The sequence below is a fragment of the Capricornis sumatraensis genome, chromosome 1 (assembly GCF_032405125.1).
Source record: "Capricornis sumatraensis isolate serow.1 chromosome 1, serow.2, whole genome shotgun sequence".
Taxonomy (NCBI): Eukaryota; Metazoa; Chordata; class Mammalia; order Artiodactyla; family Bovidae; genus Capricornis; species Capricornis sumatraensis.
The window spans coordinates 232,385,827-232,407,296 of NC_091069.1; the positions used below are offsets into that span (position 1 = coordinate 232,385,827).

The 21,470-nt window shown below is 40.1% G+C and overlaps 1 protein-coding gene and 1 non-coding gene across 2 annotated transcripts in view; one reads left to right on the forward strand and one right to left on the reverse strand.

Annotated features, from left to right (window-relative positions):
- The window catches only part of PLS1 (plastin 1), a 127,332-nt gene that overhangs the window by 66,142 nt on the left and 39,720 nt on the right, over positions 1–21,470 (reverse strand). The window lies entirely within an intron of this gene.
- On the forward strand, positions 16,481–16,553 carry TRNAW-CCA (transfer RNA tryptophan (anticodon CCA)). The gene has a single exon. It is a non-coding gene; the product is annotated as a tRNA-Trp (tRNA).

The following is a 21,470-nucleotide window of genomic DNA, read 5'->3' on the forward strand; positions in this document are numbered from 1 at the left end:
TGTCCCCTCCTTCCCTTCTTCACTAACTGCGATCCTAGCTCCCAGCACAGCCTGTTACATTCTATATTCAATTCTCCATTACAGTTGAAAGATCACAGGGTCACTGGAATATATCCCTATGTGAAAAAGTAAACGGCAAAGAAATATAAATTAATTGATGAGTTTTCTTTCTAGTGTAAAGGAAATCTGGAAAAATATTTTCATCTGTCTGTAATATTTCCAGCAATTGCCTTTTTTGATCGCATTTCACTGCATCATTCATTTTGTAAAAAGCAAACATTCATGTTCCGTATCAACTTGTTCAGTTTTTCAAATCAGGCTTTCTTTAGTTAACAGGAAAGTCCACCTACTCACTAATAGAAGTGTGAATTGGGATACCACTGAGTTTGTTAAATATTAGTCTCCTACTCTACATACCAACCTGGATAGCCCTTTGGACAGAAAGAATTTTTAATGGATTCACTAATTCAAATTTTCCCTGAGCATCCTTCTGGTCTGACAGAACTGAGCTCAACTTCCTCATTCAGTCTACAGGAGCAGACATGTTAGGTAAACATTCCTAAAAAGTGATTAATTTGATTGCTAACAGCTAGAATTTTTTAACCCCCAAATTATTTTTTAAAATAGTAGTTATGGTTACTATAGGGCTTCCCTGGTGGCTCAGAGGATAAAGCGTCTGCCTGCAATGCAGGAGACCCGGGTTCGATCCCTGGGTTGGGAAGATCCCCTGGAGAAGGAAATGGCAACCCACTCCAGTATTGTTGCCTCGAGAATCCCACAGACAGAGGAGCCTGGCGGGCTACAGTCCACAGGGTTGCAAAGAGTCGGACACGACTGAGTGACTTATGTATTATTACGGTTACTATCAATTAACTTTTTCTCAAATAAGCAAAATTACTTCCTAAGTGCCTGCACCATCCTAGAAAACATAATTAGACACCATTATGAGGAGTTAAGCCAGGATTAACACCTGGGATGAAGGGGTTTGGCTCTAAGTTGACTCATTTGTGACCTCTCAAAGGGAGGCCTGCCAATCTCCTGCAAAAACCAATAAGACAAAAAATAACAATATTGTCATTGCTATCTTAATGTTGGGGCTCTTCCCCACTTTAGTTTTTCCAAGTCTTAACCATCTCATTACTCCCCACACTACCAAGTTAACATGCTTTCTGCCCCTAACTCTCAACCAACAGTCCACTCACCACTCCCGACATGTCCTTAACTCCTTCCCACCTGCCTTAGATATGAGCACCTCTGTCTTTTCCTTGCCTCTTCTGTATTGTCTACATAAGATACATACATACATTATTGTGATGGCAATGGATACAATAATACATTCATTATTGTATTCTTGAATATGCGTTGTCTTGTAATAGTCACATTTTATTATTTTATTCTTATCTTCCTAACATCATTGCTGTCTCTTTGCAGGTAAAAGATAAATGTTTTCTTCTTTTTGTGTTCCCCATGGTCTTATCATATTATACATATGGGAAAAGATTAGTAAAATTTATTAATAGCGATATTTCCCTTCATAGAGCAGGGATGAAAAAGTGAAAGTGTCAGTTGCTTAGTCATGTCCAACTCTTTGTGATCCCATGGACTGAAGCCTACCAGGCTCCTCTGTCCATGGAATTCTCCAGGCAGGAATATTGGAGTGGGGTGCCATGCCCTTCTCCAGAGGATCCTCCCAACCCAGGGATCGAACCTAGGTCTCCTGCATTAGCAGGCAGATTCTTTACCATCTGAGCCACCAGAGAAGCCCCAATAGTAGGGATGGTACTAGGTCAAAAAAGGGCCAAACCAAACAACGGTCCATGGGAAATGTGTCACCAACAGATGGGTGAAAAGACTAAGTGGGGGTTTCCGCATCTCAGTAACCAGTCCTCATTCTCTCACCTCCTTATTATTTATTCAACAATGACTTATGAGCACCTGTTCATGGCGCTGTGTATTAGAGGCACAAAGATGGCACTGAAATTTTGAACCCACATGGGTTCAAAATCTTTCAAAATAATCTTTAGTCAACCCTTCCCTTAAATCTTGCAAAGTAATTTTTGCCAACTTTTTCCTAGTTCAATTCAGTCACTCAGTCATGTCCTACTCTTGGCTACTCCATGGACTGCAGTACACCAGGCTTTCCTGTTCATCACCAGCTCCATCAGCAAAGTAGAGAAGAACAGAGAAAATCTGTATACATCTTGTCCCCACTCATTGCATGGGTCACCTCCATGACCAGCCTCAGTTACATTCACCATAGTTCTGTGTCTCTGTACACCTGAGCATGGAATTGGGGTTGGCTTCTGAGCATTGAGTGGCTGCTAGAATTTCCACCAGGATCTTTCTACATCCATTTACTTCAAAGCCCCATTATGAAGCCTCTAGTTGGAGCTTACATTCATTCAAGTACTCAGCGAATAAGGATTATTTGACTGGACTAATGAGGTTTAAAAATGAGTAAGAATCAGTCTCTTCTAAAACAACATTCAATATAATACTGACCAGGTTCAACTATAAACACCTGAGAAGCTTAATTAAAACTGATTTTGGGGTAAATGACAGTGTAATCTTATGATTACATCTCTCTGATAAACAAATTAGAATCAATTCCTAATTCACTTTCTGTTTTAATCTGGATTTAAAGGCTCCTCTTCTATACTATATATCACTTACTGTAGGGTCATTCAGTATATATCATATACAATCCTGGGTTGGAACTTTCTGGATAAATTGTAGCCAAGGCAATCATAGCATATGGAGTAGAATACAAGAAGGCTAAAAGGGGTGGGTTTGGGAGGGTGGGGGTGGGGGGGGTAGGAAGGTGGGTGTGGGTGGGTGTGTGGGTGGGTGGGTGTGTACGTACACATGCATGTGTATGTACACAGCACATGCAAACATACGCATTGGAGAGAAAACAAGAATGAGAGAAAAAGACCTAAAACTTTTGAAGAAGACAGAAACAGGAGTTCTCAGAGAAGCATTTAGCAGGTGAAGGACTCATGTTGCAGCAAAACTCTCTTTCTTTATTAAAACAAAGTGCAAATCAGAGGTGGGCCTGACCCAAATCAAAATACCTATGTAAAAGCATGTGGTGAGTCAACAAGTATTTGGAGTCCAAACGTTGACTCAGACCCCACAAAAGCAGATTATACAGAAGGACTTGGAAAAAATAACTATCCCAAGGACAGACACCAGAACCTGCTGGCACCACAATTCTAACCTTCAATACTTTGTGTATGGGAGTCAGTCACTCAAGCACAGAGGTTCAAAAGTCATTTGACTTATGCAACTGAATGAGTAGTTATGAAGATTTTGTGTTGCTCACTGAATGATTAAATGAGCGTGTAAAAAAATAATAATAATTTGGTCTTTTCTCACAATGCCCTTATCAGAGTTCTCCTCATTATTCCTGACTAAAACCAAATAAGTGCGGGCTCAGTTCTGAAACCCTAATACTTGGAGTGGGTGCAAGTGCAGAAGTGGTAAAGCACAAGCCTAGGCAGAGAGGACAATATGTACAGCTCACCTCCTGCCCTGTGCCCTCAGGTCCACCCGGACAGGTGTTTTAAAGGATCCGCCACGCCTCCACGGTGTAGACTCAGCTCCTCCACTGCAGCCTGTCCAAGGGGCAGGGAAAGCTCTGCCCCTCTGTGAGCCAGGGCTTCCCTGGTGGCTCAGAGGTTAAAGCGTCTGACTCCAATGCAGGAGACCCGGGTTCGATCCCTGGGTCGGGAAGATCCCCTGGAGAAGGAAATGGCAACCCACTCCAGTATTCTTGCCTGGAGAATCTCATGGACAGAGGAGCCTGGTAGGCTACAGTCCACGGGGTCACAAAGAGTCGGACACGACTGAGTGACTTCACTTCTGTGAGCCAAAGTTAGTAATTTTTTTAGAGCTGAGAAATAGGAAACTAGATTAAATGGATAACGAAAAGAAGGAAAGTTATGATCAACATAGACAGCATATTAAAAAGCAGAGACATTACTTTGTCAAGAAATGTCCGTCTAGTCAAGGCTATGGTTTTTCCAGTAGTCATGTATGGATGTGAGAGTTGGACTATAAAGAAAGCTGAGCACCAAAGAATTGATGCTTTTGAACTGTAGTGTTGGAGAAGACTCTTGAGAGTCCCTTGAACTGCAAGGAGATCCAACCAGTCCATCTAATGGAAATCAGTCCTGGGTGTTCATTGGAAGGATTGATGTTGAAGCTGAAATGCCAATACTTTGGCCACCTGTTGTGAAGAGCTGACTCATTTGTAAAGACCCTGATGCTGGGAAAGATTGAGGGCAGGAGGAGAAGGGAATGACAGAGGGTGAGATGGTTGGATGGCATCATTGACTCAATGGACATGAGTTTTGGATAAACTCTGGGAGTTGGTGATGGACAGAGAGGCCTGGCATGCTGTGGTTCGTGGGGTCTCAAAGAGTCGGACACGACTGAGTGACTGAACTGAACTGAAAAGATACAAAGTAGAGTTTATTGATCAAAGTTTAAGTCAAGAATATGTATAGGAGATTGTAATTAGAACCACTGGAGGTGTGAAACAACAGGAAGCCTTAGTCCCCAGTCTTCCTGAAGCTTCAAGCTCTAAATTCAAATGAATATAACTATCTTGAAAACTGAAGTTATTATGATCTATGAAGTGGCAATTGGTACTTCTCAGAGTCTACTGGCCAATGAAGCCCTATGATCCCAAGCTCAGCAATATCTCTGTTCTGCAAGCCATGGAAATTCTTCTCCATTATTGAAGTCCAAGATGAGGGAGGAAGTCCTTATATCCTATATAGAAGGTCCCTGTATCTGACTCCCCATTCTCCACCTCTTTTCCTGATGTGTCCATGATGCCAACCGGGGCTCTAAAAGGGGAAGCCAAGGCAGAGGTTCAGTAAACTGTTGTCTAGCAGAATCAGGCCCAAAGTTGCCTGATCTTCTGGTATTTAAAGTGAAAGTGAAGTCGCTCAGTCGTGTCTGACTCTTAGCGACCCCATGGACTGCAGCCTACCAGGCTCCTTCGTCCATGGGATTTTCCAGGCAACAGTACTGGAGTGGGTAGCCTTTTCCTTCTCCAGGGGATCTTCCCAACCCAGGGATTGAACCCAGTCCTCCCGCATTGTGCAAGGATTCTTTCACCAGCTGAGCCACAAGGGAAGCCCAAGGGAAGCCCAAGTAAAGCCAGAAATTTTTTTTTTTTCCTTCAGAAATCCACATTTTTATGCGAACTTTGATTTTTAAATTTGGCAAACAATTTGAATTATTATAAACACCAGGGGTATCAAACTAGAACTCTGGTCTATTAATTTTGGTTCTGCAGCTCCCTAATTTTAAGTTATCCCACTTGGCCCCTCTAAGGGCCTCAGAGGAAATCCTGTGTCTCTCTAGAAACACTCCAAACAAATTAGCTCATTCTAAGGGCCAGAGGAAAATATTTAGTCCCTTGATGTATGAAAACGCAACCTCAGTTGTGCACCACTCACAACATCCCTGATCCCAATGAGGGGCATTTCCAAGGGTCAGTTCCTCTGAGAGAAGAGGGGCCAGCAGGTCATGAGCCCGTCAATCACATTCCTACTTAGGTAACTGGATCTGCCCACCATCCCAGGATCTTTTCTTCTCATTTATTATTTATATCCCATCTACTCTCCCCCAACCCCAACCCCACTTTAGGACTTCTCTGGCTGAGAAAATTCAATACAAAGTGTTACCCAAGTCCCTATCATATTGTGTTACAATATCAACACTTCAAGTATTATTTTCTCCACATGCTTTGTTTCTTCTCGAGCAACTGTCTCTGAACTTTGGGTAACAGCATTAATTTTATTTGGGGGGGTTCTACTCGTTCCCTATAATCTGTCCATGACATTTGAGCAAAGCTCCGGGTCCAAGCCAATCAGCACATCATTCTTCTCAGCCGCAGTGATTTGGTTTAGGGACAGGCATATATCACCCAGTTGGAGCCAACAAGATGGAAGAAAGATTTTGTGAAACTTTCTGTAGTGGGGGGCCTACACACTCCCCTGGATCCCTACTGATGAGGACGTAGAGGCCAGAGCATCCGTAGCCATTCTGCCTCCATGAAGAAAGAACCCAGGACTGAGAATGAAGTTAAAACCAAGACTCAGAAGAAGGCAGAGACGATGAGTAAAGAGAAAACACTACACCTGGCGGGGCTGAATCTTGAATTCCACCATGCTAAAGCCTTTGTGCTTTTTCTAGCTACACAGTTTTTTTGAAACTGTATTTTAAAGCCAGTTAAACTGGCTTTCTGTTACTTGCAACAATGAGTCCAAACTGATAACAAAGAGCAATGACATACATAATTTACAAAAAGAAAATGGAGAAGGGTGGGTGTCATTTCCTCAAAGGATTGAGTATTTGGACATCCTGAATTGGGAAAGAAATTAACCATAATTACATTTTCTGAATAGAGTTACACTTAGATAAGGAACATTATTTTTTCGTAATTTGTAATTTACCCCCACCACACCTAATCCCAGAAATTCAGTGCGTCAGTGAGTTTACAGTTGCTCCCACAGCAATCATCAGCATTAAGATTATATTCATAGCCTAAATGCCTCCCAGTCTATGGCTTCTTTGTACTGTTTTTTCCTTCTCTTTTTCCATGAAGGTTTTTCCTACTTCTCTCATAAGTCGCTTCTAACTGGAGATGATAAACTAAGTAGTAATATAGTACGAGAAATGACAAATATTTCTGGTATGAGGCAGGGCACGGCAATCTAGCTACAATAAGGAACATTCAAAGTCAACAAATCATTAAAATCAGGAAATTACTAACTCAGCGCAGGCAGAAGGAAAAAAAAAAGTAATTTACATAGTCTCTCAGAGTAAAAAAAATAAAATAAACACACAAGATGTTTGCAGGTTTATCCCATGCTCAACCCAAAATAGGTACCCTCAGGCATCAAGTCCCTGTAAGTTAGTGAAATTTCCAAAGGGATACTTAACCCAGACTGCAGTAGGACTCATACTATAATTTGCTGTGTGGAACAGTAATGTGCTTCCAACATACAAAGGGAATAAGAAAGATGCATGGCACAGGATTTAGAAATGAATGAGGCTGAATAAATAAAACTCTTTATCTATTCTTATAATAGCATTTCTATACATTATCAGATATCACATGGCTTCTCAAGGAAATTGGCCTGAAATAAACTTCGGGTATGGACATTAGAAATGACAGATCTTTCTTTCTTTTCTGTACATAGAAAAGATTTAATACTGTTTCAATCATCTAAACCCTTCCTGATTTTTTTTTTGTCTTCTATCAATCAGTTACTGAGAATTTTCTCATTGTTGTAAATTTCCCAAAGTAATTGCAAATTTGTGTCTTTCTCCTTTTTGTTTAATTGTTGCTCTCCCTCTGTGTATGTGTGTGTCCAGTTCAGTTCAGTTCAGTCGCTCAGTCGTGTCCGACTCTTTGTGACCCCATGAATCGCAGCACGCCAGGCCTCCCTGTCCATCACCAACTCCCGGAGTTCACTCAGACTCACGTCCATCGAGTTGGTGATGCCATCCAGCCATCTCATCCTGGGTCGTCCCCTTCTCCTCCCGCCCCCAATCCCTCCCAGCATCAGAGTCTTTTCCAATGAGTCAACTCTTCACATGAGGTGGCCAAAGTACTGGAGTTTCAGCTTTAGCATCATTCCCTCCAAAGAAATCCCAGGACTGATCTCCTTCAGAATGGATTGAATCTAGGTGCATATAAATGTGAAATTGTTATATCCTCTGATGGACTGACCCATTTCTATTATAAAATGCTAAACTTTAACTTTGCTATTTTGAAATAAATTCAGGCTTACAAAAAAGTTGTAAAAATTGTGAAAAGTGTCTCCATATACCTTTTACCCATCTTCCCCAAATGTTAACATTTTCTATAAACATAGTAAACATCAAATCCAAGAAATTAATATTGATATGACTAATAAACAACAGAGTTTATTAAAATGCTAAACTTTAGGACTCCTTCCCTCAAAACTTTCTTTGACAACTTTCTAGTACAACTTTGTTTGGATTAGTGCTTCTTTCTTTCAATTTTTCTGAATCCCTATATTTAAGACATAGCTCTTATAAGCAGTGTATTATCAATTTAATATAAAATATCCAAACAATTTTTATCTTTAAATAGGAATATTTACTTAACTAAACTTAATGTAATTACTGATGTGTTTAGACATAAGGCTACCACCTTATAATTTGTTTTCTATTTTCCCACCCATTTTATCTTTCTGTCCTTTCTTGATTTCTTTGGAATTAATGGAGTATCTTCTTTTTTTCTAGTTTTCTCCTCTATTAGCTTCTTTATCAAGTCTATTTCCTGCTTTTATTGTTGTTTTGGACTTCCAGTTTACAAAAATTTCCCAAGACGTCACTATATTGCTGTTTAAAATTACACAAGCTGCCTAATTATCCTCTTTTCCCTGCCATCCCATTCTTGGGCAGAGGAAAACATGGTCCAAAAAGATACATGCACCCCAATGTCCATTGCAGCATCACTTGCGATAGCCAAGACATGGAAGCAACCTAAATGTCCATTTACAGAAGAATAGATAAAGATGTGGCATGCATATACAATAGGCTATTACTCAGTCATTAATAAGAATGAAATAATGCCATTTGCAGCAACATGAATGGACCTAAAGATTGTCATATTGAGTGAAGAAAGTCAGAGAAAGAGAAATATCGTACGATATCCCTTATATGCAGAATCTTGAAACAAATGATACAAATGAACTTATTTACAAAACAGAAACAGACTCACAGATTAGAGAATGAATTTATGGTTACCACCAGAGGGTATGAATGGGGGGAAGGGATAATTAGGGAGTTTGGTGTTGACATGTATACACTGTTATCTTTAAAATGAACAAAGAAGGACTGCTGTATAGTTCAGGGAACTCTGCTCAATATTATGTAATAGCTTAATGGGAAATGAATTTGAAAAAGAATAGATACATGTATATGAGTTAAAAAAAAAAAAAAGAAGAAGAAAATTCTAGAGAAGGAAATCATTCCAAAAGTTCATATTTCCCAGAAAGTATTCTCTCTTGTCCTTTTTGTCCCTTTAAACTACATTCAATTTCCTTCATCAGATTATAGTCTCAACAATTTTGACTAAGCCTATGCCTCCAGACTCTACTCTTTCCCTGTGAGCAATTCTTGTTTCCCACTCTATCCTGAGAAGGGCCTTCTCCTTCTCTTGAGGCCTCTTCTTGATGGTCCCATAATTTTCCTTCATGTCACTTCCTATTTCTAAGCACAGCTCAAACTCCACCATGACCTCCTTCATTGCCCTCATTCCATTTTAGCACATGTTTATTGAGAACATCTGTGGTGCTTGGTGTTGTACTAAGTTCTGGAGGCAATCAAATGCTGACTAACACAAAGAATTTATAATCTAGGAGGGAGTCAATAAACCACAGCTGACAGCAACGGCGAATGCATGAGACTCCCTTGCCACGCCCAACATGACTCCAATTGCCAGTTCTTACCCACGGAGCCTGCAGTGGCCTCAGGATCCCCTTTTCAATATGAGCCTTCACAAAGCTCCTACGAGGGGGTCAGGCCTCAAAATGAACTGAATGCCACCTCCACAACCACAGTACAGGCTGGAATGAAAAAAACAGGAAAAGAAGAATCTTCTAGAAGATTCAAGGAAAACTTTACAGAAGAGGCACCATTTGAGACCTTAAAAAATGAATAAGCATAGAGAGAAACATGCAAATCCCAGTTAAGGGAGAAAAGTCTTAGAGGTCTCCCCTCAGATCATGGGTCTGACAAAACAGAATTTTTTAAAATTTATTTTTAATTGGAGGATAACTGCTTTATAATGTTGTGTTGGTTTTTGCCATACAACAATGTGTATCAGCCACAAGTATACATATGTCCCCTCTGTCCCTCCCTCTTGTAAACCATAAGTACACATATACCTACTCCCAGCCCTCCCCACTCTACCTCTCTAGGTTCATGGAGCACTGGGTTGAACTTACAGTGTTATATAGCAACTTCCCACTAGCTATCTATTTCACATACGGTAACATGTATGTTTCAATGCTACTCTCTCAAGTCATCCCACTCTCTCCTTCCCTTGCTGTATCTACAAGTCTGTTCTCTATGTCTGCATCTCTGGGAATCCTTAACTAAGTATCCATGTCATATTAGAGCATCTTAACACCATGTAAGTTTTAATTACAGAAGAAATGTAAGCTATGCCATTGCCCTCAAGAAACTTAACATTTTCAGGGTGATAAGATGATGCAATAAAATATACTTATTTTAATCCATTTTTAACTCCTTGATGATAATGATGCTGAGTGATTGTATTCAAAAAGTATCACTCCTTTGAAAGTCTTTAATTTTTCTCTTAGTCTTTTGCTTATGGTAATTTCCATTTCTGACATAAAAAAAAAAAACCTGCTATCTTTAAAGATGGCTGCATGCAACACTTTGTATTTAGAACAGACCCACATTGACCAATCTGAAGTCTTTTTTCCATTCAAGTAAGACAAAAGTCACCTTTTTTTTGCACCTCAGGAAACAAACTATATTCTTCTCCAAGTCACACTGTCTAAAGAGGACTTTTCTATGACTTCTAGAACTCTTGGCTTCATGTGTGTTCCCTTACCTACTGACAATAGAAATGTTAATCTACCTGCCTGGTATTGGTGCCAATTAAGGTATTTTGATTGCAAGCAATAAGGGCCTGCACTGGAGGTTGGCTCAAAGAATTGAGAGAGGGTTAAACAAGCAGGCTCTGGAAGGGCTGGTGCCAGGAAGGTCTGAGACCCATAATAGACACTATGATGTTCCACTTTGGAATGCTAGCTCCAAATGCCTCAGCCACCACCATCCATGAAGGACAGGCTCATTCCCAGGATGGGTAGTCTGACTGGCAGAGCCCAGGCCTCATGCCCATCCCAGCAGTCAGAGGATACCAGGAAAACAAGACCTATAGCTATAGAGAATCTCATTTGCCTTCTGCACATCTCTGTGTTTGCATGAAGCCAAGATAAAAGTTTAAATCTGATTCCAAAGCAAATGCAAGCACTCCTGACGATCTTCTTCTAACCTGAACTAATCTCACTCAATCAAAAACACCTGAAGGTGCTTCCTTGATTGCTCAGTGGTAAAGAACCCACCTGCCAATTCAATCCTTGATCTGAAAAGATCCCACATGTCGGGGGGCAACTAAACCCATGTGCCACAACTACTGAGCCTGTGCTCCAGAGCCTGGGAGCTGCTATTACTGAGCCCATGTGCTGCAACTACAGAAGCCGGCACACCCTAGAGCCCGTGATCTGCAATGAAGAGTAGTCCCAGCTCACCGAGACTAGAGAAAGCCGGCACAGCAACAAAGACTCAGCACAACCAAAATTAAATAAATAAATACAGATTAAGACTGATGAAAACACCAGAAGGTCATATAAACCTGACTCATAAAATCTCCCCCCAAGATCCCCATCCCCCAAACAAGACACAGCACTCACACACAACGCAAGTCCCAACATAGCAAGGGAGACTTGGGCAGTCACAAAGGCCAAGCACTGTTCTGAACAGTACACATACTGTCTCATTTAATCCTCAGAGCGACAGTATCAGGTTGGTAATATTATAATCCCCATTTTACAATTAAAGCAATTGAGGCCAAAAGCTTCCCAATAAGTGGCAGAGCTGGGATTCAAACTCAGGGAGTCTACCAAGTCCAGATCCTTCGTTACATACTGCCTTCATAGCAGTAGTCTCCATGTATTCCTTCCCATCCCTATATCTCAAGTTATACATCCTGCGGCCTTTTCCTGTTACAAGCTGCCCTAGAACCCTCCTTGTCAGGATAAACTGTTAGGATGAAGTGTGGATACAGGGTGATCTGTCTTGCTAGAAACTCAGGGAATGAGCAGAAGGGTTTGAATGAGCTTTGGGGAAGTGATATGAATTATTTCACAACAGCTTTTTTGTTTGTTTGTTTCTGGAAAATTACTTTGCTCCTATTATCTACGTATGACTTAGTCATGCGAAAGTATACACTAGGGAGATAACTGCCTACATTGCTACGGCCTATACTGCCAAATATCTCATTTAGAATGAATGCCTCAACACCAATATCAAAGTGCTGTCAGAGAAAGGAATCCATGAGTCATTTCCCAGCGCACTGGAATAAGCTGGGCCTTACCTGCTGCTAGTTTATAATTCCTTTTCTCCTGATTCTAGCCAAGAAACTCTACGTAAATAACTCACAGCAACACAGAAATTTCGGTCCAACTTGTGTCCGAGTGAGCAGTGGAGTCCTCCCCAGGGTGTTTCTGTGTCAGTGTCTGAACTTCAACCCCCAAAGCACACACTGCTGGTGCTCGGAACACACTGTAAAGTCTTCATTTTTATGCAGAAAAATTAAACCAGTATTTTCCAGAGTTGACCCTCTGAGGTCCTTTACATTACAACCTGCAGAATCCAACTCTGATACTTCTTTATTAACGAGGAAGGAATTATCATTTATAGGTGTGTGTTTTCAAGGATCCATAGAAATCTTACCTAAAACCCTAAGTTTCTACAAATTATGGATAAAAATCATTAGTACTGAAAAACATTTTCAAATGCAAAGGATGCCATAAGACAAAAATTTAACTATGAAAATGTAATACGATTTTCTTAAAAAGCATCACTAGAAAACAAATCTATAGTTTTATCATTCTTCTAACAGCCTGTGTGCTGCCAGTGAAGGGTTCTAACAGCCAAACAGAACAAGTTAGAGTCTTTTCCTATTCACAAGAGATGGGTACCCTCACAGTACAACTAGATATTTGCTCAAGAATTATGAAGTTCCTTTGCTATCAGAGAATGGAAGAAAGCAGTATCCACTACCAGCTCTGGAAATTTTCTCACCAGAATCTTGGCACTACAAAAATTAATAACAGCACTATATATTTGCCAAGCATTTTATACTTTCCAAAGTAGATTCACATTGATGACCTCATTCTTACACATAAAGAAATCTAGACACAATGAATTTTAACTATTTATAACACTGATAAAATCCAGTCTACACTTCATATTCCACAGAGAAAGAGCTGGCACTCAGACTGAGTAAAATGTGTTCAGAGTTCCAGACAAGTCATCGGCAATGCTGGATGAGAAGATGTACATCAAAAGAGAACTCAAAGGAAAAACTATTAAATACAGTCAAAATTAAGACACACAGGCATTAATGTTTATATGCCATGAGTTATATAGCTTTAGAAATTAACAAGATCACTATTACTATAAAAGATGTTAAGCATTGATAGTTTAATTTGTCAAAAGCAAATAAGGACAAAAGAATTTGAAAAAAAAATAAAGTTGTAGGGACTTCCCTGGCAGTCTACTGGTTAAGACAACACGCTTTCAAGACAGGAGGCACAGATTTGACCCCTGGTCAGGGAACTAAGATTCTGCACGCTGTGTGGCATGGCCAAAAAAAAATAGAAAAAAAATTAACTTGTAAGGGTATAATATTTTCTACGACCCTCAGAATATACCCTTTGTTTTCTTAAATTAAATCAAAGTCAGCTCTAAAGCCTACTCAGTATCACTTGAGAAGAGCAACACCAGTTGTCACATAGATGCCTTTCTACTCTCTTGAGTTATAACAGGACCTCGGAGAATATATGAGAACAGGAACAAGGAGAACCCTTGCATCATCAGTAAGCAAGAGAGATGCTTCCTCTTTTAGGTTTATGTCATACATTTAGAGGCACAGGCATCGGACATCCTGGTGGTCTAGTGGTTAAGACTCTTTATTTCCAACGCAAATTGTGTGGGTTCTCCTGGTCAGGGCACTAAGATCCCATAGGCCACATTATGGAGCCAAGTCCTGGGGCCAAAAGAGGAAAAAAAAAATTAAACTAAAAAAGAAGGAGAAAGTCACTGGCATCCACCCTCCCCGTTACAAGCCAGAAACAGTGACCTTTCCTCCCAGGGTCAGTCCCAGTCACTTGGGACATCTCCTACAGCTGCACTCTCCCCAGCCTCAAAGTCATCTTGACTCTATTACTCTCTCCCTTCCAAAACCAGTAACTTACCACCAAAGCCAAATTCTGGAATATTCCTCTCCACTCCATCTTTACCTGTCACTGCCTTAGTCCAGCAGTCTGTTGCCTCATAAGGGCTACCTCAGGAGGTTCACTTCTGCTCTCCCTCACCCTCCTCACCCAGTCTTTGACTCTTACTCTATGCCCATCAGCTTCAACATATCTCCCTTAGGTAGAGCCAATCTAACAATGCATTGAATAAGAAATATGGAGAGAGAGAAAAAAAGAAATATGGAGAGGTAGAGAAAATTTACATTGCACAGTTCAGTTCAGTTGCTCAGTCGTGTTTGACTCTTTGCGACCCCATGGACTGCAGCACGCCAGGCTTCCCAGTCTATCACCAACTCCCGGAGTTTGCTCAAACTCATGTCTCTTGAGTCAGTGATGCCATCCAACCATCTCATCCTCTGTCATCCCCTTCTCCTCCCATCTTCAATCTTTCCCAGCATCGGGGTCCTTTCCAACAAGTCAGTTTTTCCCATCAGGTGGCCAAACCATTGGACCTTCAGCTTCAGCATCAGTCCTTCCAGTGAATATCCAGGACTGATCTCCTTTAGGATGGACTGGTTGGGTCTCCTTCTCCTTGCAGTCCAAGGGACTCTCAAGAGTCTTTTCCAACACTACAGTTCAAAAGCATCAAACTGCACAGCACTGGGCAAAACTCTGCTAATTTTCCTATCTTGCCCGAAAACTCCCCTCTGGGAGAAACCCTCCTTCTCTACCACAACTCCTGAACTGTCCCCTCTCTGGGCTTCAGTCTGCTGTCCTTAGTCTCTACCCTAATCATTTATCTTACATGGAGCAGTTCAACTCTTTCCTCAGCTTCTACCACGTACAGCCTTTCACCCATCACCCAACACAATTCCCACCTAAGGATCTAACTTCCTTAGAAGACAGCAGGGGAATAGCAAGTAACAAAAGAGGACAAGATAGTTAGAGGACAAGCTCCATATGTGACTGCTTAAGAAAAAATTTTAACTGAGAAATGACTAACCTACTGAAAGATCTTTTTTTTTTTTTCCTGCACCATATGGCATGCAGGATCTTAGTTCCCCAACCAGGGGTCAAATTCAAGGCCCCTGCATTGGGAGCACTGGAGTCTTAACCACTGGACTTCCAGGAAAGTCCCTGAAAATATCTTTTTAAAATGACCATTAAGCTAAATGACTGGCATGACCAACTCAAAGGACATGAGTTTGAGCCAACTACAGGAGACGGTAAAGGACAGGGAAGCCTGGAGTGCTGCAGTCCATGGGGTCACAGAGTCAGACACGACTGAGCGACTGAACACCACCACCCAAAAGCTAAATGAAAATTAAACTGAAACAATGAAATTTCATTGTTCTGCTGAGAAATCTAGCACCCATAATTTAAAAAGTATAAGAGTCGGTTAGAGCAATGGTGCCAGGAAGCATAAAAACTTGCTATATGGGGTGCAAACCAGACCCCACTGGTGGGGTGCACATTCCCAGTAATCATTCCAGATCCAGGTCAAAGACCATACCCCAGTAGACTCTTCCTCCCTGAGCAGATGTTTTGCTCAGCGATGTCAAAGAAAGTCATTCAACACTCTGGTGAATGCCATTTTTCACACTGTATTTTCTGTCCACCACACCTCCATCAAGGACTAAGCATTTGGGGATGTAAGTAACAACTTTCATCAGATCATCGCTGAATACTGACTGTCCAACACACTGTTTATCTATAGTTGGTGCTCAATGAACATTTGCTATATGAATATAAGTGTGGAAGATCATTAAAACCCTACCAAAATCTAAAACCAGGGGAATCATTTGCTCAGCAATTTTTTTCCTTTAGCCTCACAGAAACGAACTGGATTCATCTATTCACTGTCTGCTTACATCCTCTTGAAAAGTGAAGTTGCTCAGTCCTGTCTGACTCTTTGTGACCCCATGGACTGTAGCCTACCAGGCTCCTCGGTCCATGGGATTTTCCAGGCAAGAATACTGGAGTGGGTTGCCACTTCCTTCTCCAGGAGATCTTCCCGACCCAGGGATTGAACCCTGGTCTCCCACATTGTAGGAAGACACTTTACCGTCTGGGCCACCAGGGACGTCCTACATCCTCTTGAGTAATTGCCATCACAAACCTGGCCAGTACTTATTGTGATGACAATTACGTCACAAATAGTACTGGCTAGGTTTTTTATTTTTCTGGCCTAGTTTTATTTCCTATTGATGAAATGATTATACCTTGTATGCAATCACACTCATTTTACAACTTCCTTCTCTATTCTATGTATAAAACTCTCCCAGCTGATTTTAACCAATACTTTAAATTATTTTCAATGAGCAGTCTGTAGAAGACCTGGCTTCTCTAGACTTCTTCAGGCACTGTAAATACATGTAGAAAGAGTTAACATAAAATGACTCTCAAGGACTTCCCTGGTGGTCCAGTGGTTAAGACTCTATGCTTCCAATGCAGGGGACCCAGGTTCAATTCCTGGTCAGGGAACTAAGATCCCACATGCTGCATGGTGCAGCCAAAAAAAATTTTTTAGGGACCTCCCTGGTGGTCCAGTTGCTAAGGCTCCATGCTCCCAAGGCAGAGGACCTGAGTTTAATCCCTGGTCAGTGAATTAGATCCCACATGCTACAACTAACACCTGGTGCAGCCAAATAAATAATTTTTAAAAAATTTTTTAAATTAAAATGACTCTCAGTTCAATTAAATTAAGTAAATAATATGGGATTGCTCAGTATTCAATACTATGTTAAGCATCATAAGAGATGTAAAAGAAATATTAGATGAATTCTCTGTACTCAAAAAGTTTACATTCATTCAATTGCTCGTTCAGCCAATAATTACTGAAGACCAACTATGTACTTTGCCTAATGCTAAGCACTAAGAAAAGCATCAAGACATCAAATCTCTGATCTGGGCATTCCAGGAGCTTACACACAAGTCAAGGGGGATGTAAAAAACACAAATAGAAAGTTAAATCGCAATGTTAGTGTTACACCTGTAATCAATAGCATTCATCAGGAAAAAATGTTAAAAACATTATAAATAATGTTAAGACCACTTTTAAGATGTTCCGAGAGATGTCATTAGGTAGACGGCATGGTTGTGGTCTGGACACAAAGAATTAAGAGGGAGAGGTTTTTGTGTACCCCAATGATCCAGAGAGTGTTTCAGGGAGAAATGAGAATTGGGGACAGGCAGTATGTTATCTCAGGTACAACAGAATGAAGTTGATCAATAGTAACTTACTGTTTACATTCCCTCTTCCCATACCCTCCATCATTTCACTACTACCAGGTGGATTTGGAACGGATTCAAGATCTTAAAGAAGGGACACCACATGGACTACAGACGAAGTAGAGATTCTGACACTTCTGCAGATGGCAGCAGAGAGGGACAGCCACACCCAGGGACTAAGCAGGAACTGAAGTCTCAGCAGAAGCCAGTGACAGAGAAACACAGCCCTGAACTAAACTGCTTACTCTCATACACACGAAATTTCTGAAAACTAAGTACCACGCAGGAAGACCACTGAGTTCAATTTTAAATGACTGAATTTTACTCTGTACAACTAAAAAAGTCTTCCTCTATACGGGTATTGATGACAATGAAACTGTGTACAAAAATAAAAACATTTCTTACACAACAAAATTTTGAGGCTTGGGAATTAAAATTCTGCTACAGAGGTTCTTAACATCAAATATAATACAAGGTAGTATATCATTACATTCCAAAATGAGCCTCAAAGACAAAGATGGTATGGCTAGAATGTAGTCTATACATACTAAACACCACATTCAAGCAGTTTTTTTTTAAGCAGGTCTTGAGTGAGTGAGTGAAGTTGCTCAGTCGTGTCTGACTCTTTGCGACCCCATGGGCTGTAGCCTACCAGGCTCCTCTGTCCATGGGATTCTCCAGGCAACAGTCCTGGAGTGGATTGCCATTTCCTTCTCCAGGGGATCTTCCCAACCCAGGGATCGAACCCACGTCTCCTGAATTGTAGACAGACACTTTACTGTCTGAGCCACCAGGGAAATCCTTACGTTTACTCATATAGTTCCATTTCTGGTGCCCTTCAGTCCTTTGTATAGATCTGTATTTCTGTATTGCCATGTAGCATCATTTTCTTTCTGCCTGATGGACTTCCTGTAACATTTCTTGTAGTGCAGTTCTGCTGGTGATGAATTTTTTCAATTTTTACATGTTTGAAAAGTCGAATTCATCTTTGTTTTTGAAATATATTTTTGTTAAGTATGGAATTGTAGGTTAGGGACTTCCCTGGCTGTCCAGTGGTTAAGACTCTACGCTCTCAATGCAGGGGTTGTGGGTTCAATCCCTTGCTAGAGAACTAGGATCCCACATACAGTTTTGTGTGACCAAAAAAAAAAAAAAAATTATAGGTCAAAGGTTTTTCTTCCAATACTTTAATGATGGTCCTCCAGTGTCTTGTATACTTTTGTTTTCAACAAGAAATTTGTATCATCTTTATCTTTCTTCCTCTATACGTAATATGCCTTTGTTCTTTGGTATCTTTTAAGATCGTTATCACTGCTTTTGAACAATTTTGTGCTTTGATGTAATCTTCCTTACACATCTTTTGCTGGGGTTAACTGAGCTTCTTGGATCTGTAGGATTACACTTTTCATCAAATCTGGAAATTTTTTTAACCATGATTTCTTCAAATATTTTTCCTGTTCTCCCTCGTCTTTCAGGGACTCTAAATGCATGTATATTAGGTGACTGGAACTTGTCCCACAAATCACTGATATTTTAATTTTTTTGTAATTCTTTTCTCTATTTTATTCTGGATAGTTTCTAATGCCCTGGCTTCAAAGTCACTATTCTTTTCTTCTACATTGTCTCAGTTCAGTTCAGTCGCTCAGTCTTACCCGACTCTTTGCGACCCCATGAATCGCAGCACGCCAGGCCTCCCTGTACATTGTCTAATCTGCCCTTAAACCAATCTACCGTATCGTTCATCTCAGATGTTATAATTTTCTGTCTAGAAGTACAATATGGGTCTGTTAAAATATTTTCCATGTCTCCATATGGAATCTAACAATCCTTTTATTGTCATTGTCTGGTAATCATAATACCTGTCTCAGTTTCCAGGTCAGTTTTGTTTGATAGATTTCTTCTCTTATTAATGGGTCATTATTTTCCTGCTTCTTTGTATGCCTGGTAAATTTTGATTGGATGAGACTCTGTAAAATTTACTTGTTTGAGTAACTGATATTCTTGCATCCCTGTAATTATTAACTTTGTACTGTGATTAAAAAGACTGAACATTAAAACTTCCATTGTAACCACTTTTAAGTTTACAGTTCAGTAAACTAAGTATATTCAGATTGTCGTACAACTGATCTTTAAATTTTTTCATCTTGAAAAAGTGAAAATCTATACCCATAAAATACTAGCACTCCCCTCGCCCAAGCCCTTGGCAACTATCTTTCTACTTCCTGTTTTTATGGCTTTGATTAATTTAAATACTTCATATGAATGGAGTCATATAGTATTTGTCCTTTTGTTATTCCACTCGGCATAATGTCCTTGAGGTTCACCCATGTTGCAGCATGTGACAGAACTTCTTTTTTTAAGGTGCATATTATTTCACTGTATATATATCACATAGTCTTTATCCATTCACCTCTTGATGGACATTTGGGTTGCTTCCATCTTTTGGCTAGTGTAAATAATGTTGCAATGAACATGAAAGTGAAAGTGAAAGTCACTTTTTGCGACTCTTCTGTCCGACTCTTTGCGACCCCACGGGCTATACAGTCCATGAAATTCTCCAGGCCAGAATACTGGAGTGGGTAGTCTTTCCTTTTTCCAGGGGATCTTCCCAACCTAGGGATTGAACCCAGGTCTCCCACATTGCAGGCTGATTCTTTACCAGCTGAGCCACAAGGGAAGCCCAAGAATACTGGAGTGAGTAGCCTAACCCTTCTTCAGCAGATCTTCCTGACCCAGGAATCCAACTGGGGTCTACTGCATTGCAGGCGGATTCTTTATCAACTGAGCTATCAGGGAAGCCCTGCAATATCTCTTTGAGGTATTGCCTTAAATTATTTTCAATATACACTCAGAAATGGGTTTACTGGATTCATATGATAATTGTTTTTTATTTTTTGAGGAAGCATACTGTTTTCCATTATAGCTCCATCATTTCTCATTCCCACCAGCAGTGCACAAAGGTTTCAATTTCACCACACCCATGATCACACTTGTTCCTTTGATATTAGCCATTCTAATGAGTGTGAGGTGATTTTGTGGGTTTAATTTACGTTTCTCTTATGAATAGTAATATTGAATATCTCTGTATATGCTTATTGGCCACATGGATATATTCTTTGGAGAATTGCTAATGCAAGTCCTTTGTTCATTTTTAATAGGGTTATAGGCATACTTCATTTTATTGTGCTTTGCTTTATTGCACTTCACAGATATTGCTTTTTTTTTTTACACATTGAAGGTTTGTGGCAACCCTTCATCATCAGATGATTAGCAATTTTTAGCAATAGAGGATTTTTAAAATTAATTATATACATTGGGGCATAATGCTATGCACACTTAATAAACTATAGTATAGTATAAATGTAACTTTTACATGCACTGAGAAATGAAAAAATTCATATGACTTACTTTATTGCAGTATTTGCCTTCTCACAATGGTCTGGAACCAAATCAGAAGTTCCCTATATGTTTTATAGGGAACTGATATTAAACTTACGTCAGCTATATTATTTGCAAATATTTTCTTCCATTCCATAGTTGCCTTTTCTGATGACTATTTCCTTTGAGACACAGAAGTTTTAAAGTTTGATGTAGTCCCACCTGTCTACTTTTGTTTTTGTTGTCATATTCAACAAATCATCACCAAATATAATGTCCTGAAGCTTTTCCTCTATGCATTTTTTGAGGAGTTTTGCAATTTTAGGTATTACTTTTAGGTCTTTGATGCACTTTAATTTCTGTATATTGTATTAGGAGAGTCCAACTTCATTTTTTCTGCATGTAGATATCCAGTTTTCCTAACACCAGTTATTAAAGAGACTGTCTTCTCCTCGTTGTGTAGTCTTGGGACCCTTATCAAAAATCATTTGGCCAGATACACAAGGGTGAATTCCTGGGCTCTCTATTCTGGCCCATTGGTCTATATTCCAGTATAGTACCATTTTGATTATTATTGTTTTGTAGTAAGTTTTGAAATTGGGAAATGTGAGTCTTACAACCTTGTCTTCCTTTTTCAAGGTTGTTTTGGCTACTTAGTACCCACTGAGATCTCATTTAACTTTTTTTTTCTATTTCTGAAAAAAAAAAAAAAAGGCCCTATAACCGCTCTTGATCTTTGTTCTCAAATGCAGAAAAATCCTTGGGAAGGGTTTGATCCTTTGGGGGTCTTAT